Source organism: Dacryopinax primogenitus (assembly GCF_000292625.1).
Source record: "Dacryopinax primogenitus strain DJM-731 SS1 chromosome Unknown DACRYscaffold_3, whole genome shotgun sequence".
Lineage (NCBI taxonomy): Eukaryota > Fungi > Basidiomycota > Dacrymycetes > Dacrymycetales > Dacrymycetaceae > Dacryopinax > Dacryopinax primogenitus.
The window spans coordinates 860,541-879,251 of record NW_024467200.1 but is presented as its reverse complement, the minus strand read 5'-3'; the positions used below and the strand labels follow the sequence as shown (position 1 = coordinate 879,251).

The 18,711-nt window shown below is 51.4% G+C and overlaps 1 protein-coding gene across 1 annotated transcript in view; it reads left to right on the top strand.

Annotated features, from left to right (window-relative positions):
* Nucleotides 1-18,711, top strand: part of DACRYDRAFT_20436 (6-phosphofructokinase) — a 77,833-nt gene that overhangs the window by 19,899 nt on the left and 39,223 nt on the right. The window contains exons 3-5 of the mRNA XM_040771933.1: nucleotides 3,946-4,018; nucleotides 17,121-17,153; nucleotides 18,358-18,364. The gene's annotated coding sequence lies outside the window, so the exon portion shown is untranslated. The remainder of the gene's footprint in view (nucleotides 1-3,945; nucleotides 4,019-17,120; nucleotides 17,154-18,357; nucleotides 18,365-18,711) is intronic.

Below are 18,711 nucleotides of genomic sequence, written 5' to 3'. Positions count from 1 at the left end.
TATACCAGCTACCTCCATGTCATAAAGGCTTAGTCATGTCTCTTGACCAACCAATGAGCTGGTGCCCTGACAATGTCCAAACTGAATGGTCAAGCACATACTCAATGCTTACTTGGGCAATTGCACTGAAGAGCTCTCTCAATGATGTACTTCTTGTCCATGAGCATGCAAGCAAGCTATCTCAGTACCACATCTCTCAGGCTGGATGGGAGTGCATCAAAAAGATAACCAATATCCTCCATGTTGCTCATCATGGACAGCAACTCCTCTCAGCTGACAGCCATCCAACATTACACCTCTTGATCCCTGCACTCCAGTCTCCTATCTTTGAGTGGAAGAAGATACAAGATCTTGACTTCCCCGATGATCAGCAGATGCAACAGGTTCTGCAAGCCAGAATCCAAAAGCTGCAAGATTACCATGTATATATGGAGAAGTGTGATGCCTATGCTATTGCAATGATCCTTACTCCACATGTCAAGATGAGGTACCTTGAGTGCTGGTGGACTGAAGAATGCCATCTGTATCCTGGTCGGTCACTTGCCCAGCATGCTAGCTTGTCATTCACATTTGCATTCAACTCCTTTTATGGCCAAGCACACATGGATGAAGCACCTCAGCCCTCCAACTCTCGGTGCAGCAGCCTATATGACCCAGTGAATTCTGCACTACCTGAGTACCATTGCTATCTCAAGGAAGATCCCACTCCACCCCCTGAGAATGGTGGTCCAGATGCGCTTGTTTATTGGCAGACACACAGCAAACAGTACCCAGCTCTAGCTCGAATGGCACTTGACTATCTGGCCATCCAGGGCTCTGCAACACCTGTGGAGCGTGTCTGGAGTAGTGCTGCCCAGACTGACACTCAAAACCGAAATCGACTCTCACCTGAACGATTTGAAGCACTGCAATTTCTCAAGGCTGCATTCCGAAAAGAGCGAGAGGCACAGTTGACTCCAGATGAGAGAAAGGAGAGAAGGGAGGAGCGGCTTCACCAGCTGAAACTAGATGCATGGCAGGAGGTACCATATGATGACGTAGAATTCCTCCTGAATGAGGCTGCCTGTCTTTAGCATTGCAATATATGGACCATTTTGGGACGGTCCAGTCCGGTCCTTGAACCGTCCAGGACCGGACTGATTGAGGACTGGACCAGGACTGCAACTTGTCAAAAATCCGGGACCGTCCAGGACTGGACCGGACTGGACCGGACCGATGCCATCCCTAGGATGTCGGCTGATGGAAGGCGTAGTGGTTCAGGGAAAAGGGATACGACTGCGATATCACGGGGTTGCGTGCGTATCACCCAGCCATGCTCAACTTCGAGGGATGGTTGCGACTCAAGCATGAGGAGTGACATGCTCGAATGGGTATATGATGTGACCGGTATCGTCAAAGTTAGCCTGTATGCAAGAAATGAATTGTTCTGTACCTGGTACAATGGCGAAGTGGCCAGTGAAAACTGCTCCCACCTTGCGCCTCTATCGATCCTCCCCCTCATCCCCAGACTCGCCAGGTGTACCTGAAGTCTCGCGTCCCGACTCGTCGATTTCCCCCCGCTTCTGATTTTCCCTCTCTCTCCTCTTGACATTACCAATCCACTGCGGATCCTCCTCCCTCTCCTTCTTCTCCTTCCTCATCCTATGGGATCGACTCCTTAAATGCTCCTCCCACTGTCTACCCTCATCGTACATCATCGGTCTTTTAAGGGCATGAGAACACGTCGGACAGGTATGCTTTCGGTGTCGTGCGAGGTTGGCGAGCGGTCTGGCAAGAGCCTTAGCGCGAAGGAGAGGTGTTGGGATAAGCACTCACGAAGCCGCGATCTTGTCGGAGACGAGAAGCTCGGCTGCAACGCCTGACAGAGAAGTAGATTCAGGCAATTCCTTTTGTTGCACAAATTCTACAGCGCTCTCAGTCACTTCCGGGAACGTTGACCCAAGCTCGCATACTCATGGTCAGATCCACCGCAACATCTCTTACTTGTTCTTCCCACTTGCCGAGGTCGGTCGCATCAAGCACGAACACATCAATGTGTCCTTTCGCGGTTTTGGCTGCCACAACAGCCGGCAGAAACTTGTTCTTCATCCATGCTACTTGGTGTTTCGCGTAATTGCGCGTGGCACGTTTAGTGGATGCCACCCCTTCATCAAATTGTGCTTCGGTTGGGGAGGGTGAGGAGAGGTAAGTGTCGAATTCCTTATACCCTGTGTCAAAGACATGAGTTCTCCGACCATAGAGGTGGGGTCACAAATACCTATGCTCTGGAAGATGCCCATTGTCGCGAGGGTACGAGGATCAAGGCCAGTTTCTGCTTGTATCTTTGCAGCGATACTGCGCATCGTCGTGATTTCGGACACCAGTCCATTCTTTAGCATCTGTTCCACCCGCGTGTCCAACCGAGGTCCTAAGCTATCGGGTTTGGAATATAGCCAGAAGACGATGCAAGGGAATCTTCGAGATGTAAGTATAGCCTTGTCTTTCAGATTTACGGATCGGTCATACCTCGGCTCGGGAACACCCTCCTCTTCCTGGGTAGCAAGGAGTTTACTTCCAGTCATCCCGCTCTGTTTGATGATCTGAACACTTCGGAGTACTTTTCTCGAGTCACGCCAGTGCCATCGCTCAGCCATCCTTGAGTCGAGCACCTTGAGAAGGTTGTACAGTCGCATGCACAAAGTGTCGTCAGTGATATCTGCCGATGTCTCGGGCAGGTTTTGCCACAGCTCATGAAGCTCGGTCGATAACCCAGATACAGCAGTTTGCACCTCTTCGTGAGTTTCAATAGCTTCTTTATTCGACAGCTGAGCAGCTGATAATGAGGAAGTCTGTAGGGATGGCAGCTTGCTGTGCAGAAGCAGGTGCTGAACCCAGTAGGAGGTACCGCCCACAACAATGGGTATACCACCTTCTTCGTGAATAGATCGTATCTAACATAATCAACTTCAGACGAAGTCGGTATGCTAGACAGTACGAATTTACCGTTCGCAGAGCATCCTTAATCCAGTCGGCAAGCTTGTACTCTTGACCCGGGTTGTTGATGTTTATCAGACAATGAGGTACTCCCTGCATCTCATCCACAGATATCTTGTTTATTATAACATCCAGTCCAATGTATGTTTGCATAGCATCTGCATTGATGACCTTCGCCGTGCGACGTAGGGAAGATGTTAGGCGAAGTGCAAGTTCGACAGCCAATTGCGATTTGCCAACACCCGTGGTGCCCATGATGGCAATGAGCGGATGTGACAAAGCGTTCATGTTGGCAGAATGATCACTGCCGTCATCATCATCCACGACGCTTCCAGCCAGATGTACCAACTTCGCCCCAGAGCCGCGCGAGTGACAAAAATAAGCGCTCAAGATGGTCGTTGGATGAATGGAACAGGTCCAGGAGGTCGGTCAAGGGCAAAGATTGGTTCCGCAGCACTTTTTTCGTTACTGTCGTCCTGCCCATCTTCTCTCCTCGACAGAATCAAATGAAGTCCCATTAGCAGGATTATCACATTACACTCTAGAATATACATGGGATGCCCAGCCTCTTCCGACTATCCTTGGGAATCGCTCGGTCAGTAGCCACCTCAACATTGACCATATCCAAACCAATCCAACCAGGAACAAACCAGCTATCATGACATATCCAGGCACCATGTTGCCTTCCTCCGAGACGAAAGTGCTCGACGTCAACGTTGGCGGCTTTCCGTCCAATTCCGGGCGAAAATCTAGAGCGACGGAGGCTACGTAGAGAAAGACGAATGCCGTGGCTTGTGTAAGTACCACCCCGATTGCGAACACTGGCAGCAAGAAGCGTATGAACGCAGGGATGGCAGCTCTTGATCTTCTGAAACGAGATGTTGCTTGCACGAGCATGGGAAGAAAGAACCCAGCCGCGAACAAGAGGGCAGACCAGCGCATAAAAGCCTAACCATGGGCGTGATGTGAGAATGTCTCCAAACTGACAGCTAGAAGACCACCTACAGGATCTCCTCTCACCGCCGAGAAGATAAGCACAACGATAGCTATAAATGCTGCACCACCGATGGCAGCAAGACCATCGAACAAAGGTGAATAATTATCTAAGACCGTCTGTGACATTGTTAATTGTTTGATCCTGACTGAGACATGGGATCATGTCTGACTTCTAGTCGCACTCGGGCAATATCATGTCGACTCCGCACCAACTTTTCGAGCTCCACAATCTGGGAGAACGTGCATAAGCTGAAGCTCAATAAACATCATGATCTCTGCATACTCGTTGGTCCAGTTTATTTTCAAGCTCGATGTTGGAGAGATATTCCTTGGCAAACGCTACATCTGCTTCCTGCGCTGCATTCAGCAACGCGACCTGTTTAAGTCGAGCAGTCCTGGTTGCATTGCGCTAAACGGCTGAGTCTAGGAGAAAACGTACGAGTCGAAGGTGACTCACAAAGCGCTGCACCAGTTCGAGTTCTCTCATTGGGCATTCATCTTGAATATCAATAACAAGTCTTGCCTCCTCTGACTTTGTTGCTTGGGAGGTCATCTTTTGGGGACCGCGGTGTTATCAGCCACGAAACAAACAAGTCATCAAGCAACCCTATGACCGTTAGGAGTGGGGAGAAGAATAGGAATCGCGTTGTTCCCACGCGGATCAGAGAACTTTACAAGGCTGTGCAACAGCAATGCATCGTTGTTAATCAACCTTCCGTGGAGCATCTGTTGTTGGCTGCATATCCATACTACACTCATCCACAGTCGGCATTTGATATTTGAAACAAATTTCACCATACCATGAAGGGATGGAGCCTTGTAACAAGGGAGGAGATCCTACCCGTTCCACCAGATAAGAGGCAGTCTAAGACTGCCACTGAGAGGAAGAACGAAATCAAGGATACCCTTTTCAGGAACATCATCGCCATCAACTCTTCCCTTGCAGTGCAGAGTGAAAACTTTTTCCGGTATTCGCGGCGGCACAACAAAGGGATCGCCATATTGATTCATTTCCTGTGATTGTATATCCACTGATATGCGCCTCAAGAAGAGGCTGTTCCCATTGGTTCTAAATCTAATGCTATGTTAACAATAGAGAAATGCGCGCCAGGTCTATGCTCTAAGACGATGCAGGTAATAAGACAACAAGCACGGACAAGGGGTATAGTGGAGAGTTTTGGGGCCGTAGACGAGTTGAGAGGTGCAAGAAAAATGGCATGTACCCGCAATGGCCAGGTTTTCAAACAGCGAGCGTGATCCCCACCATTATCCTGCATAGACATCACAAATTACGATAAGTTGAAAGTTGAGAAATGGGTCATCACAATCCGGCAGGTGCGAGGCTCAAGCTCTGGGAGACCGGGCGCGTCGGGGACTGTCGTGAGTTCTTCGCCTTCTGAGACTGTCAAGAGACAAACCACCTCCATCGTCTTCGTCGTTCTCAGGCTCCTCCTCGTCAGACTCGTCATAATCGGACACTGATCTAACTCTTGATCGGCTAGGCCCAGACACAGGCGACTGAGTTCGACGTGGCTGAGACTGTGCGCGCAGCACCGTTGCCTCCATTGGCTGTCCGATAGGAGATAACCGCGCCAAGGGGCTTGACGCACGCCGATTACCAAATCCAGGTTTTAGGCGCCGTTCCAGAGGTGGGTTCGGCATTGGGAAATGATAATCGCCAGTTTGCGCAGCCAGTGGTCGATCGTCCTCTTCGTCAACTGGAACGGGTGCCTCTGAAATTTCGGAGGCTGCATCGGAAAGGATGCGAGGTTCATCAGGGTCGGAGCTGGAGCGATGGTCACCTCCGTGGAGAGGCGAAAGATTATGGGGGTCGACAAGATATGCAAGCCCGGGGCCGAGACCCATCTGATCCAGGGAGAGTGGCAGCGAAGGCGGTGGTACCATACGAGTGATCTCTGCTGCTGCGGCTTCGCTGGCATAGCCGCTTCGGGCATATGAGCCATAGTCTTCGTCCCCGCTCTCGAGATCTTCGCCGACGTCAAAGTCAAAGTCGTCCTGATCACCGGAGACAGACTCGGAATAGTCTCCCGTTACGTCCATAACGTGTGATATCTCAACCGAGGGCCGTCCCAAACTGCCATTGGAATCGAGATAGAGCTCTCTTTCATGTCTTTCGTGAGGACTGCCCACTGGTGTCGGCCGTTGAGAGGAAGAAAATGGGTGAAAGAGCTTCTGCCATCGGTTGGATGATGGACCCGGCGCATCGGAAAGAAAAGGATTTTGTTGGTGGCTATTGGGAACAGATGTAGACAGGGAGGACAAATTGGTGGCCGATGGGTTTCGTGGGGATTCGCGCCCATGTGCAGAGGAACGTCTTCCACGCGGTGTACTTGACACACCATAACCAATGCTGACTTCGGAGTCGTAAGCGGAGCTCTCGTTGTTGTAGGACACGCTGATAGTCGGTGATCGAGGTCGACTACTATCATTGCTTCGGAAGGGCTGTAATCCCGATAGTCGCCGTCCAAGCTGAGGACTACGAATAGCACTCGGGGTGCTCGAGCCAGATCTGAAGCTGAAATCCAAAGGACCGAGCTTTTCCCTTCGTCGTTGACTGAGCGACACGGTAGAAGCACCGGGATGTTCCTCATAGTTGCTTGTCGCGATGCTTGATACGCTCTGCCGCCGATCCTTGAGTGTCAAGTCTCGCGGACTTTTGGCCTTTGTCTTTTGTCCTCGCCTAAGAAAGGCAGTAAGGGCCTTCCTGAAGCGCGAGATGTTGGTGTCCTCTTCAACGATCGCCTTGTCCTCTTCAGAAGGATCGACCTCAATGCGGTCGGCCTCAGCGGAATACCTGTCAAACAGCCACTCCCTGAGGCTATCTCCTTCCAAATCGCGGAGAATCCAAGGATGACGCTAGAAGCAAATGGAAGTAAGAATCCATCTCCTGAACACGTATATGCTGGCGTACCTTTAGTTCCCTCAGGGTAATCCGCTTCTCTGGATCTTTCTCGAGAAGTTTGGAGAACATATCCAGGGCTTCTGATCCCTCCAGGCTGTTCATGGGCACAGCATTAGAGCCCATCGTTTCCGGAAATGTGAAAATCCAATAGGGGATATCTTGCATCAGCTTGCCAATGCCAGCTGTAAAATTCCCGTACGGGCTGCTTGCAAAGAGAAGGAAGTAGCATGTGATTCCAAGTGCCCAGACATCGATGGCGGTGGTGGGCATAGTTGGCGGTCGATCAACTTGCACGGTTCGAGCGGATGATGCGCTGCTGGCACGAAAAATGTGTGGACGAACGGTGGAGCTCGGTGAGGCCAGCCCAGGAAGGTCTCCCTCAGACTCGCTTTCAGCAATGCTCTTTCGTCTTGAGTGGGGTTGTGGATATGCAAAGGACTGAAAATGATATGGTCCAGCCTCAAACTGTCGGAAATTCTCCTCCTCAGGTGCGATCACCGCGCCCGTGTCGCACAGTTCAGGAGCGAGACAAGCAGGGCTACCGGCCGCCTTAGCGAGGTCGCGGTCGTCCAGCAATAATGAGTCGTGGACCTCATCCTCGGCCGCACGACCAGCAGACTTAAGACGGAGTGCATACGAGAAGACTGCAGTTCCGAAATCGCCAATCTTGACATTACCCTCTGCGTCTTCTAGAAGGTTACTTGGCTTGATGTCACGATGGATTATGCCTTGATGATGTACTAGAACACAAATTAGGACATATGTACCCGTAACATGGTTGATGAGACGTACGGTACTCCAGACCAGCGATCGTATCCCGCATGATCTCCCGCACTCTGCTGACAGGCATGATAGGTTGAACACCTTCCTGACCCGTTCTCCACTTCACCTCGCCCCTCGCCATGTATTCCAACACCAGGATCATGCTCATGCGTTTGGGGTCATCGATAACCTCGAGTAGTTTGACTAGATTCGGGTGATCGCATTTCTTCATCACAGCAATTTCACGTTTTTGTTTGTTTAGATGTTCCTGAAGAGCGGTGGGGACTGGCATGCTCGGATCTGTCTTGTGTGCTAGTATCCATTTGCGGTATTCGACCTTGAGTTTGAAGTTGAGTGAGTCTTCCTTCCACTTGCGCACAGTTTTAAGGGCCTGTGTGACTGTTAGCGCAAGTAAGGGATGTGTCATAGGCGTTGGACGTACCACCAGTCTATTCAAGCTGAGATCCTGCGCTAGATACACCGTTCCGTGCTGTCCAGCTCCAAGTTTCTTGATGATCACATACTGATTCACCATGCGACGTTTCGTGTGGTGGTGGTCATGTAGGACCGCCGTGCTCGTCTCCCTGACCGTACGATTCGTTCCTGAGCGGATGAGGGAGGCGGGTCGTGAGCTGCTGGCAGTAGCCGCGGAGGATTGCATTGTTTGCTACGACCAGGCTTTGTAGATGGAGGATCCGGGCAGGCTATCGACATAGATGTCGATCACGTACTTTGTACGTAAACCCTAACGGGGCCAAGGACGTCGGTGTACTCGCAGTAGTCGAGTGTGCAAGGGTGTGAGCACGAGGTGAGTAAGGGCTCAAGAGGCTTGTGAGGTACAAGGCTGGTGAGGGGGCGGGAAGGGGTAGTGCAAGGTATGGGGGGTGCAAGGACAGCGAGGAGGAGATGTTATGTATAGTGGGGTTGTAAGGGGGAAAGGCGGAGATGTGTGTGCGATGTGGGCGGAGAAGGCGTCAATAGAAGCGCGAATGGGGGGAGGGCTGCCGAGAGAGAGGGAGGTGCGTGTGCCGTATCGGGCTAATAGAGGGAGGTATTAATGCCTCCACTCGGAGCCTTTCAAATCTGTTATTGCCAGCCAAAGGGAACACGTACCAAGTTCGTTTCGTCCGCGTATATCACCCCTCTTTTCCCCGACCGATAGGAAGAGTGAACCTTGCTGGTAGCTTGTTGCACGGCCGGCCACCGACGAAGGAGAAGATGCCGTTACACTTTCTGGACCGTTGTTCTCGAGCGACAGTCTTTATTCATCGACCAACGCCGGCCCTCGCGTGCGACAATGGGGTATGTTGTAAAAGAATTCGTGTGTGTCCCCTTGACCAATACAGAACCCCCATTCCCATCTGATCCCGCTAGACTGTGCTCTCCCTTGGGCCGTAATGATCAGTTGATGGTCCAGTGACACGAAGGCCGCTTGCTTCTCATAACCCACGCGCGCACGTCTCTTCATCATTGATCGATCCAATATCTGCCCACGCTGCCCGTCGGGGCTCACCGAATTCCAGGGCACTGTACCGTAATCTCATGCGCATAACAGATGGACAGGCTCACCGTCCAGACCGTCTTCTTTTCATGCTCCTGACACGACACCTGAAAATGTGGCGCACCAGCTCTCTATTCTTGACATCTGCCCCCATCGTTTGGATCCTTGCCAACAAGTTTTCACTTGCTTACTGGCAAATCGCTGATGACTGTCCTCGCCACCGAACGGCTGCTCCCCAATGAAACACCCTGTCCCTCAGCACCGAACTATTCCAATCCTTTTCGCGTTTCTAAGCACATCAAACTGCCACGGCAAACGTGCGAACCCGTCGCCGGACCCTTTCTGGATGGGGAGTCCTGATTTTCTCCTATCACTTGCACGAAGAGGAAGCGATCTAACATGCCTGGAGGATAAGGAGACCCTATTCTTTAATCGCAAGAAGAAAGGGTCGATGCGGCGTCGTAACGAAAGAAGCCTTCTTTGCATGAACGATTTGTCCGCAGATAGCCCGGCAAGCGAGCCACGTCTGCAACGGTCAACACCAGTTCCGTCTGCTACGTCCTCCGGACGATTGCAAATCGAATGAACGCGAAGTACGCACTGCGGTATCCAGGCCTACTGGTCCAGCGAACAGGAACCGCCACTTGCACGCGTCGTCCCTGGTTAGTGGCTCTAGCGAAAACCTTCGGCATCGACCTCAGGGCTCACGTTCACCGTTGCATTCTCGAATCCACCAGCATCCCTAGATTTCTGTGAGATCGCGATGCAGATGAAGGGGAGGCGGTTGTAACTTGCCTGGCGGGAAAGCGACCCGCCTTCCATATATGCCAATCTCCGGCCGCTTCTAGCCCATCAGCATTCCACACATATGGGCACCTCTCCGTACACATGAACCCAACGCCATGGGAAGCGAACCATGGTGGCCTTTCTCACATCGTTTCGAGCAACACAGGCCAGCACAGGACCAAGTTCCCTACTTCCAGTCAAGTCGCACGGCTCGTAAGAGCATCCTGATATCCGGTTATGAACGGGTTTCTGACGACGCCATCTCCGCCGTTGAAGTGCCTTGCCCGATGCTGCTTCCTCATTGAAACGCAATAAAAGTACATCCGGCGCCGTACTGATGGCACATGAGGACGCCAAGAATCCCATCGACGCTTTGGGCAGTGCCTAAATGAGATAATCACGCGGTGTTCACACGGTATAAAGAACGATTAAATGCACAGCGCATGACTGACCGAGCCTCTGTTCTCGGAAGCCGTCCCTTACCGAAACGGGCCTTGCCATCGGTGATGGATGCGAGGGTCGTTCAGCTGGCAACCACGGTCGCCTCCTCGGCGGAAGCCGAGTTCCAACCGTTCGGTGTCAAAAGCCTCGCACTGCCTCAGGGAGAATCTGTGTTTACCAGGAAGAACCTTTGGCGATCTTAGAGAGGCTGTGAATTTATGGAGATTGCACCCATTTCCGGGCGAAACGCTTCCCGATTCTGATGATATTGCATGCTTGGCAGCGGTCCGGTCATCATGACGTGGGCCCTTGATCCAATGTGTGATATTGCGCTTCCTGATACTGGTCGGAATGGACAAGTGCGAATGAATAACGTCCAAGGTGGCAAACCGGACGCTGATGCCACATCACCGCGGCACGCATGCCCCATCAAGTCACCCGACCAAAACAGACCCCTCAACTCACGCTATGAACCCTTTGGGGCTGCCGATCCATTGGAATTTCGCAGAAGAAACCCGCCGATGTCACCAGTGCTTTGTCTGTCAAGCGCCGGTCAAATGCCCGTTCTGGGCCACGGCATTCGTGGATTGGCGATGGAGTTTCCATGAACGCGCGGAGTACGAAATTATAGATTGCGTTGCCCGAGACAGCTCTGTGTTGATTCGTATCCGCGTCCCACATGGCCCAAAGCCGCAGAGAGCTGCTGCGGCGCTACGGTCGGCAGCGCCAGGAACGCATATGGTGTGTTCCATCCTTGGCATGCTTATTTCAAGCAACGAGATATCCGCGGCACAAGGACCAGGTGAGCATGCTGGCTTTTGTACTAAGAAGAGACGTGTGCGATCAAGCCCATCACTAGTGAATTCAAAAAAAAAGCTTGCGTTAGCAAGAGGAAACGGTCATTCTAGTTCCACGATCCCCGAATTAGGGCGGGTTGAATATAGCAATAAGCCCAGGCCCAACGTTCTTTCCCAGTGCATAGATATCTCACACGATGTGCACAGAGCTGAGGAACGCTTGAAAACACAGATTTCTGAGGATTGATGTAGTAGTGTCTCAACCATGATCCATCCACAGATGGAGCACTCGGAATAAAGGCCGGAGCCGACTCGGAAGAACGGGGCTCCAGGGTGGCAGACGCGCGACAGTGGCGTTGTGCTCTTCGAGACTACATAGGACACAGACATACCTCGTCTAGCGTTTTGAACGCTCATATACCAATTGATTTCATCTTGTCTGGGACGTGAGAAAGTTGCTTTCTAGGATGGCTACCGCTGGTGAGTAACAACAGTTTGTTCAAGAGCTGTCCTTATTGCAAAATCAGGAGCACGGCAAGCCCGCGGAAAGGGCAAAATAGTGCGTATTGTCACCAAAGACAAATGTGTGCGATGCTGATATGTATGACCCCAGAAACCGCCCACACGAAAGGTAGTTCGATTTTCTTTCCTTGGGCTCTCCGAAATCTTAGTGGATTTGCAGACGCAATCCGACACCTCCATCAATGACATGTGGACGCGTCTGTCACGAGCCATCCAGGTCATCCATAGCAATGGCACATCGACATTGTCGTTCGAGGAGAACTTCCGCTATGCATACAACATGGTGCTATTCAAGCAAGGAGACATGCTATATAATGGTGTCACTCAATTGGTTGTGGACAACTTGAATCGCATGGCAAGAGAACAGATAGTGCCCGTCTTCCCCTCGGAGCAGGAACAGGACAAATTGCAGAAGGCACAAGAGGGAGAGCGGTTATTGAAGGCAGTGAGAAAAGTTTGGGATGATCACAAGAGTAATATGTCCAAGCTGCGCGACTTGCTAGGTTATATGGTATGCATTGCACCTTGGTATGGCGTTGATCCATCTGATTGGCCGTTTGACAGGATCGCATCTACTGTCCTGCAAACAATGTCCCTGTCATTTATGAGGCCGGAATGCAACTCTTCCTGAAGCACATTATTCGAACCACCGCTTATCCTATCCGACATCACATTATTAGCACCATCTTGCGGCTAATCGACATTGAACGGGGGGACGATGTGATCAACCGGTCCGCGATATGGAGCTGTGTCGAGATCTTGATGGAATTGAAAGACAAGCGCGATGGACCAACCGTCTACAAGCTTGATTTCGAGCCAGTCTTCCTGAAGGAGAGCGACGAGTACTATCTTGCGGAAGCTCGGCGCCTGATTGACACGTGCGACGGGCCGACGTATCTTGCCAAGGTGCGTTCAATGGATCATCGTATGATGCAAGTTAATTTTAGTTCAGGCGGAACGTAGACTGGACCAGGAGAAGTCCCGCACAGATCACTACCTTTCATCAACCACGACGAACCCCCTGCAGCGGATTCTAGAGGATCGATTCTTGGTTGCCTATATTACCACGGTTCTTGAAATGCGGAACTCTGGGCTCGCCGTTATGATTGATCAACATCAAATGGAAGATCTATCAAGATTATATCGCCTGTCGCTGCGAGTGATGAGCGGTATCCCCGAGTTAAAGCGCGCTTTGAAGGAGCTTGTGTCCACCCGAGGACGAGATATCAATTCCATGGAAGGCAGCGCCCACGACGGCGAAGATGGAGACGAGGAAGATCATCCAAAAGCGAAGGGCAAGGGTGCTGTCAAACCTGGTGTCAGTGTCCAGTCGGCCACTGTAGCACTGAAATGGGTTCAAGCAGTACTCGAGCTGAAGACTACCTTCGATGATGTCCATCAAGAAGCATTCATGGTTAACCCGGACGTTGGCATTGCGCTTCACGAGGTTTGACACTTGAAGTGAGCAATGAAATACGGCTGACAGGTCAATAGGCTTATGAGGCGGTCATTAATTCCAATCCTAAGGCTCCAGAATATATCTCGCTCTTTATCGATGACCACCTCAAGAAGGGGCTTAAAGGGGTATGCGCTTACATCCTCTTTCCGTTATATCCTTTGCTGATTACGGCCCTGCAGAAAACCGACGCGGAAGTCGATGCCGTGCTCGACAACACCATCACTATATTCAGATTCGTCACCGACAAGGACGTGTTCGAGAAATACTATAAGAATCATCTCGCAAAGCGCCTGATCAATGGACGCTCTCTCTCAGACGATGCAGAACGAAACATGCTCTCGAAGCTGAAGGTTGAATGCGGATTCCAGTTCACCCAGAAACTGGAAGGTATGTTCCACGATATGAAGATATCGAATGACACTATGAATTCATATCGACAACATCTGACCAAGTCCGAGGTGCGTCTGTTTGCGGCATCTTTGTTTTGCTCATTAATATCATGGGAACAGAGCCCGCAACCCATCGATCTCTCTGTCATGGTTTTGACCTCCACATTCTGGCCAATGCCTATGGCCTCCACACCTTGCAGCTTCCCAGCTCAAATGACTCAGGCTTGCAAATCCTTCGAACGGTTTTATCTATCTCGCCACTCCGGTAGGAAACTGACTTGGCAGCCTGGGTATGGGACAGCTGATGTCAGAGTGGCCTTCAAAATGAAGAAACACGAGATCAACGTTGCCACGTATGCACTTATTGTGTTGTTACTGTTTGAAGACCTGCGCGAGGGAGAGCAGCTATCTTATGAGGTACGGCAGACACCAGGACACATCGCAGACATGTTCAATAATCATTTCCAGGATATCAAAACAGCAACATTGATTCCCGAAGTTGACCTAAAGAGGCATCTGCAGTCGCTTGCCTGTGCAAAGTGGAAAATTCTGAAGAAACATCCACCTTCGCGAGACGTTGCAGAAGACGACACATTTAGCTTCAATCACGACTTCACTTCGCCACTAGTGCGGATAAAGATCAGCACGGTAGCCAGTAGAGTTGAGAACGCAGACGAGAGACAGGAGACGAATGATAGGGTTGATGAAGAACGAAAGCACCAGACAGAGGTCAGTCTTTCTCCTCAAAGCTGTGCCAAAGTGAATTGACACGCTGGCTACAGGCATGCATTGTGCGTATCATGAAGGATAGGAAGAAGCTAGGGCACAACGAGCTAGTTAACGAGGTCACACGACAACTTGCTACCCGTTTCTCTCCCAGTCCTGCTTTGATCAAGAAAAGGATTGAAGCACTGATAGAGGTATGATTTTGTCAGAAAACCCCGCTTGTGTATCATTGACGTATCGGCAGAGGGAATATCTCGAGCGAGCAGATGATCGGAAGTCCTACATTTACTTGGCATAATTCTGTAGTTTCACCTGTTGTACCCGCACAGTTCTTCCTGTCGCATCCTGTACTAAAGCGCATTATTTACTGCAATGGATCACGTTTGCATTGGTCAATTCCAGCATATATTCTTCTTGATAGCGCATAGGATGGCATAATAACTCCGTACTACTAGACAGGATAATTGACAACAACAAAACACATCAACCAGGCAGAACTTAGAATAGCGCGTGTCATGTCGCAGTAAAGTGGGCAAGACGGCTCTCAATTCATCGGTCGATGGTTCCCTATGGACGGCCAATAACAGCTAATTCGGACAAGACGTCGATTCATGGGCTAGCGTCGAGGGCTGAAGGCTCGCAACCGGAGTTGGGGGTAGCTGGGTCATACGCCTGGTGTCGAGTGGGGATACAGTCAAGGGTCTTCCAGGTAGGCGTGGCGGCAAAATGCTACTTATGGCGTCAAACGAGGCGACTTACAGCGCTGCTGCGGACGGCCTGGCGGAAGCATCGGCTTCAAGGCGGGCGGCTTGGCGATGTTATCGGCTTACAGGCGTGGCTAGCATGCGACTTAGGGCGGGTCGTTGACGGGTTATAGTGCTGGGCGGCGACGGCATGGTGGAGGACGGCAGCAGAGGGCAGCGGCTAGCTCAAGAGGGACCGGGATGGCATAGCTCTTAGGTCAAGGCGTCCGAGGTTTCAGCAGGCACTGGGCGGAGGTTCAGGTCCACATCAACTGAGGAGGGAAGGAAGTGGCGTCCCACTGTTCACCCCACATCTCTCAGGGAGGACAACTCGGCCGGCGTGCTGGCATAGCGGACGCTCAATTGACTGGCTAATTCACGCGGTGCATTGGCTATAGCGGGTGCTATCTGCTGTCCAAAACGACCGAGGCGTGGGCGGCATCAATGGCTGCATCCATGTGCGGCCAACCGGCGTGCGGTCGGAGAAAGCGGCGAGCGGTCATGTGATACATCCAAACGTCAATGCAGGACGCGGGTTCGACGGACGGCCGGCGGCTTTGAAGGTTGCCATGCAGGGCAACGGGACTGATGTTAAGCCCAAACGACGAACGAGTCAATAGATGACTCGCCAGCTTGTCACACAGCGTTTGCGTGCATACAAGCAACAGTAGAGGCGGTGGTGAACAAAGGGCGGTGACAGAATGCATACAGCGAGATGGGAATCAGTCCCAAGTCGGTAGGAAACTGATGACCGAAGACTCGAGGCAAGCGATGGCGGTCGAGGCATAGAATCATGATGGATCATACATCCGGGACGTTGAGGAAAAGATTGATGAGGCTGGAGCATGTGAGAAGATCCACCGCTGGATTATTCTCCCCGAACGATCGACGAACGAGATGTGACTATCCATCGGCACCAGGACGAAACAAGCTCGGGGGCGAAGGCAGGTGAATTGTTGAGAAGGAAAGCTATCATGGGTAGCAGGGGTGTAGCAGTCAAAGGAGACCGCATGTCTTGGTTTTTGATTTTTTGATTTGCAAAATAAACGCAAATAGGGTTTTAGAGCCGGTCCCTGGTTGGCTTCTTGGTAATTGATTTTGTATACGGCGATGTTTGCCACCTCGTTATCGACTCGAGATGAAGTCTAGGCAGCCCTCGCGCTCTCAAGTCGGTCGTACTCGCAGCTCGTATCCGTTCTCAAACCCGTCGCTGCATAGATGGGTCCGGATAGACTGGTACACCGCTTGGCGCGTCTGCTAGTTCTCTCGGTGCGCATCAACGGTTGGTGGGATCAACAGCCGGCCCGCGCGAACGGGCTGAATGCGATGGCGGAGAACTGCAGAGTGTGAATCAGTGGACATGTAGGTGTAGAGAAGTGCAGGGACGACATACCATCTCCTTACTGACCACTCTCAGATGCGATCGCTGCAGATCCAACATCTGGTGTCAGGAGAAGGACGAACAAAGTCCAACACACAACAGCTCTCTTATGCAAGACGTATCAGTAGTAACTCGGAATATGATGCCTATATGCGTACCCAGACCTCAAGGGCAGAAAACACCTGTTCCCAGCGAGCTTGGGCCGCGTCCACTACGACGCCCCTGTACATAGTGGTTAGCAAAAGAACATAACAGCAAAGAACGAGAGGGTTACGAACACTACAGGGCGAAGGGGGTTGTTAACAACAAGCCAAAGAGCGAAATGCGAGCGAACAGCGGTCTCTTATATCGTCTCAAATTTGGGTCCGCTGTGTGGGGATGGGTCTCGCGGTCAGACCCAGACTTCTTGGATGGGGATGAAACGATGCATCGCAAACGTCTAGATATTATCTCTCAACAATCTACGCACAACATCGGGGGCATCTATGCAGAAAAGTGAACGTACGCGGCACGACACTCTTTTGTGAGAGAAAGACAGTCACGAGCAGAAGTCATGCAACCCAAATTTGTCGCACGGCTCAATACCTTTGGAACGCTCAGATGACGGGCCAAACACTGGGGTGGTAGAGCTGGGCCTTATCACCGACACGCGTCCTGCAATTTCCCTACTACCTGACATCGATCTGCCCAGAACTGATTGCGCATTCCTCCAGCTATCTAAAGACCTTTGAAATGAAATCTTCACCAGATCAACTCGACCGACTCAGAATTGCTATAGTAGGCTGCTAATATTACCTGAGAGTAAGAATGACATGTGTTCGGTAGGCACTTCTCCCATGGCCCCCAGGCGTGCGCACCGCGCAAGGTACGTATATGCGCTTTTTTTTTGGTCCGCGATGCTTTACATATATTGGAATATCAACAGAAGCGGTCAAGCGATTGCGGGATGCGTTTCCGTTGAAGGATGGAAAGGAGGAAGAGCACTGGAAGAAGCAGGCCGATGACCTTCGCCTGAAGGTGGCGCAGATGCAACAATCCAACGACCTCCTGCAGATGGGTAAGTAGCTCTGCGCGTGATGGATAAGCTTTGAATCCATAACGAGATGATTGTTAGAGATCTTGACCTTGAATGAGAAGCTTGGTAGCGAAGTTCGAGACGATACCTCGGCAGAGAAGCGTCCTGCAGAACTCGAACCGACTGACGCTCAACCAAAGAAGAAGAAGAGGAAGATCGTATCCCCACCAACGTCGTGCGATCCAGAGGAGACCGGAAGGCAGTTGTCTAAACTCGAATGTATACTGGAAACGCAGAGTGAGTACGACGATTGGAAAGATCGCGGTTTTCTCACACCGACCATAACTCACTGCAGGAACCAATTATGCGTCGCCAAACGGTCGAGAACTCCTTTCCATCCTACGCGGTATCCAAGTAGTTCTCATGTCGCGACCTTTGGACAAAGAGCTTCTTCGTCGATCCTTAGAGCACGCGCTCGATCGCATTGGTCTTGTGCTCAAGCAACTACTGAAGTACCACTGTCTGGGAGCTTCTGTCGTCCCTTTACTCGACGGCCTTCCCCCTTCGTCTTCGCACATACCACTAGTATCCTCGCTGTCTGGAATGATCAGCGCACTCCTCGGACACGTCGCGGCGTACTTTGCGGAGGATCTCGAGTCATTCAGCCGGCTTCTTGGCGACAACATATTGTCACCTGCAACGAACAACATCCTTCCACTGACTCGAAGTCTTCTGGCCCGCGCGCTCGGTTCCAAGGAATATACAAGCAATTTGGACGATATACGCTCTGCGCTGTCGGATATGATCACGAATGTGCTCTCTTCTAGCATGAACGCTATGAAGACAGCCGCGTGTCAGCAGGTTGCACTTGATGCTGTCAAAGGACTCGAGAATGCGTTCCTCTTGGAGCATGTGTCTTATAAAGCACCAGCTCTCCAAAGGAAGCATCGACAAGAGCGATTGGCACGGAAGGATGCAGTACCCCATCTTTGCTCGATCCTGCGCGCAGCACTGTCCTCGCACAGGGAAGCACTCCTCGAGAGCAAATCCCCTCGATCCTTATATCTTGCCTCATCCACTCTTGACAAACTGAGCACTCTGCAGTTCGCGCTTTTCTCTTCCGGTCCAAGGGATAATGAGCGTGACTTGCTACGCGGTAGATCTGATCTCGGAGTCGTGGCCGAGGACGCGCTTCTGTCTGTTATCGAGTTTGCATGGATGTGTTGCCCAATCGATGAGCGCGTGTAAGAAGCAGAGGACGGAGGGCTGGAAGGATGTTCACATGAGCGAAGAGAGC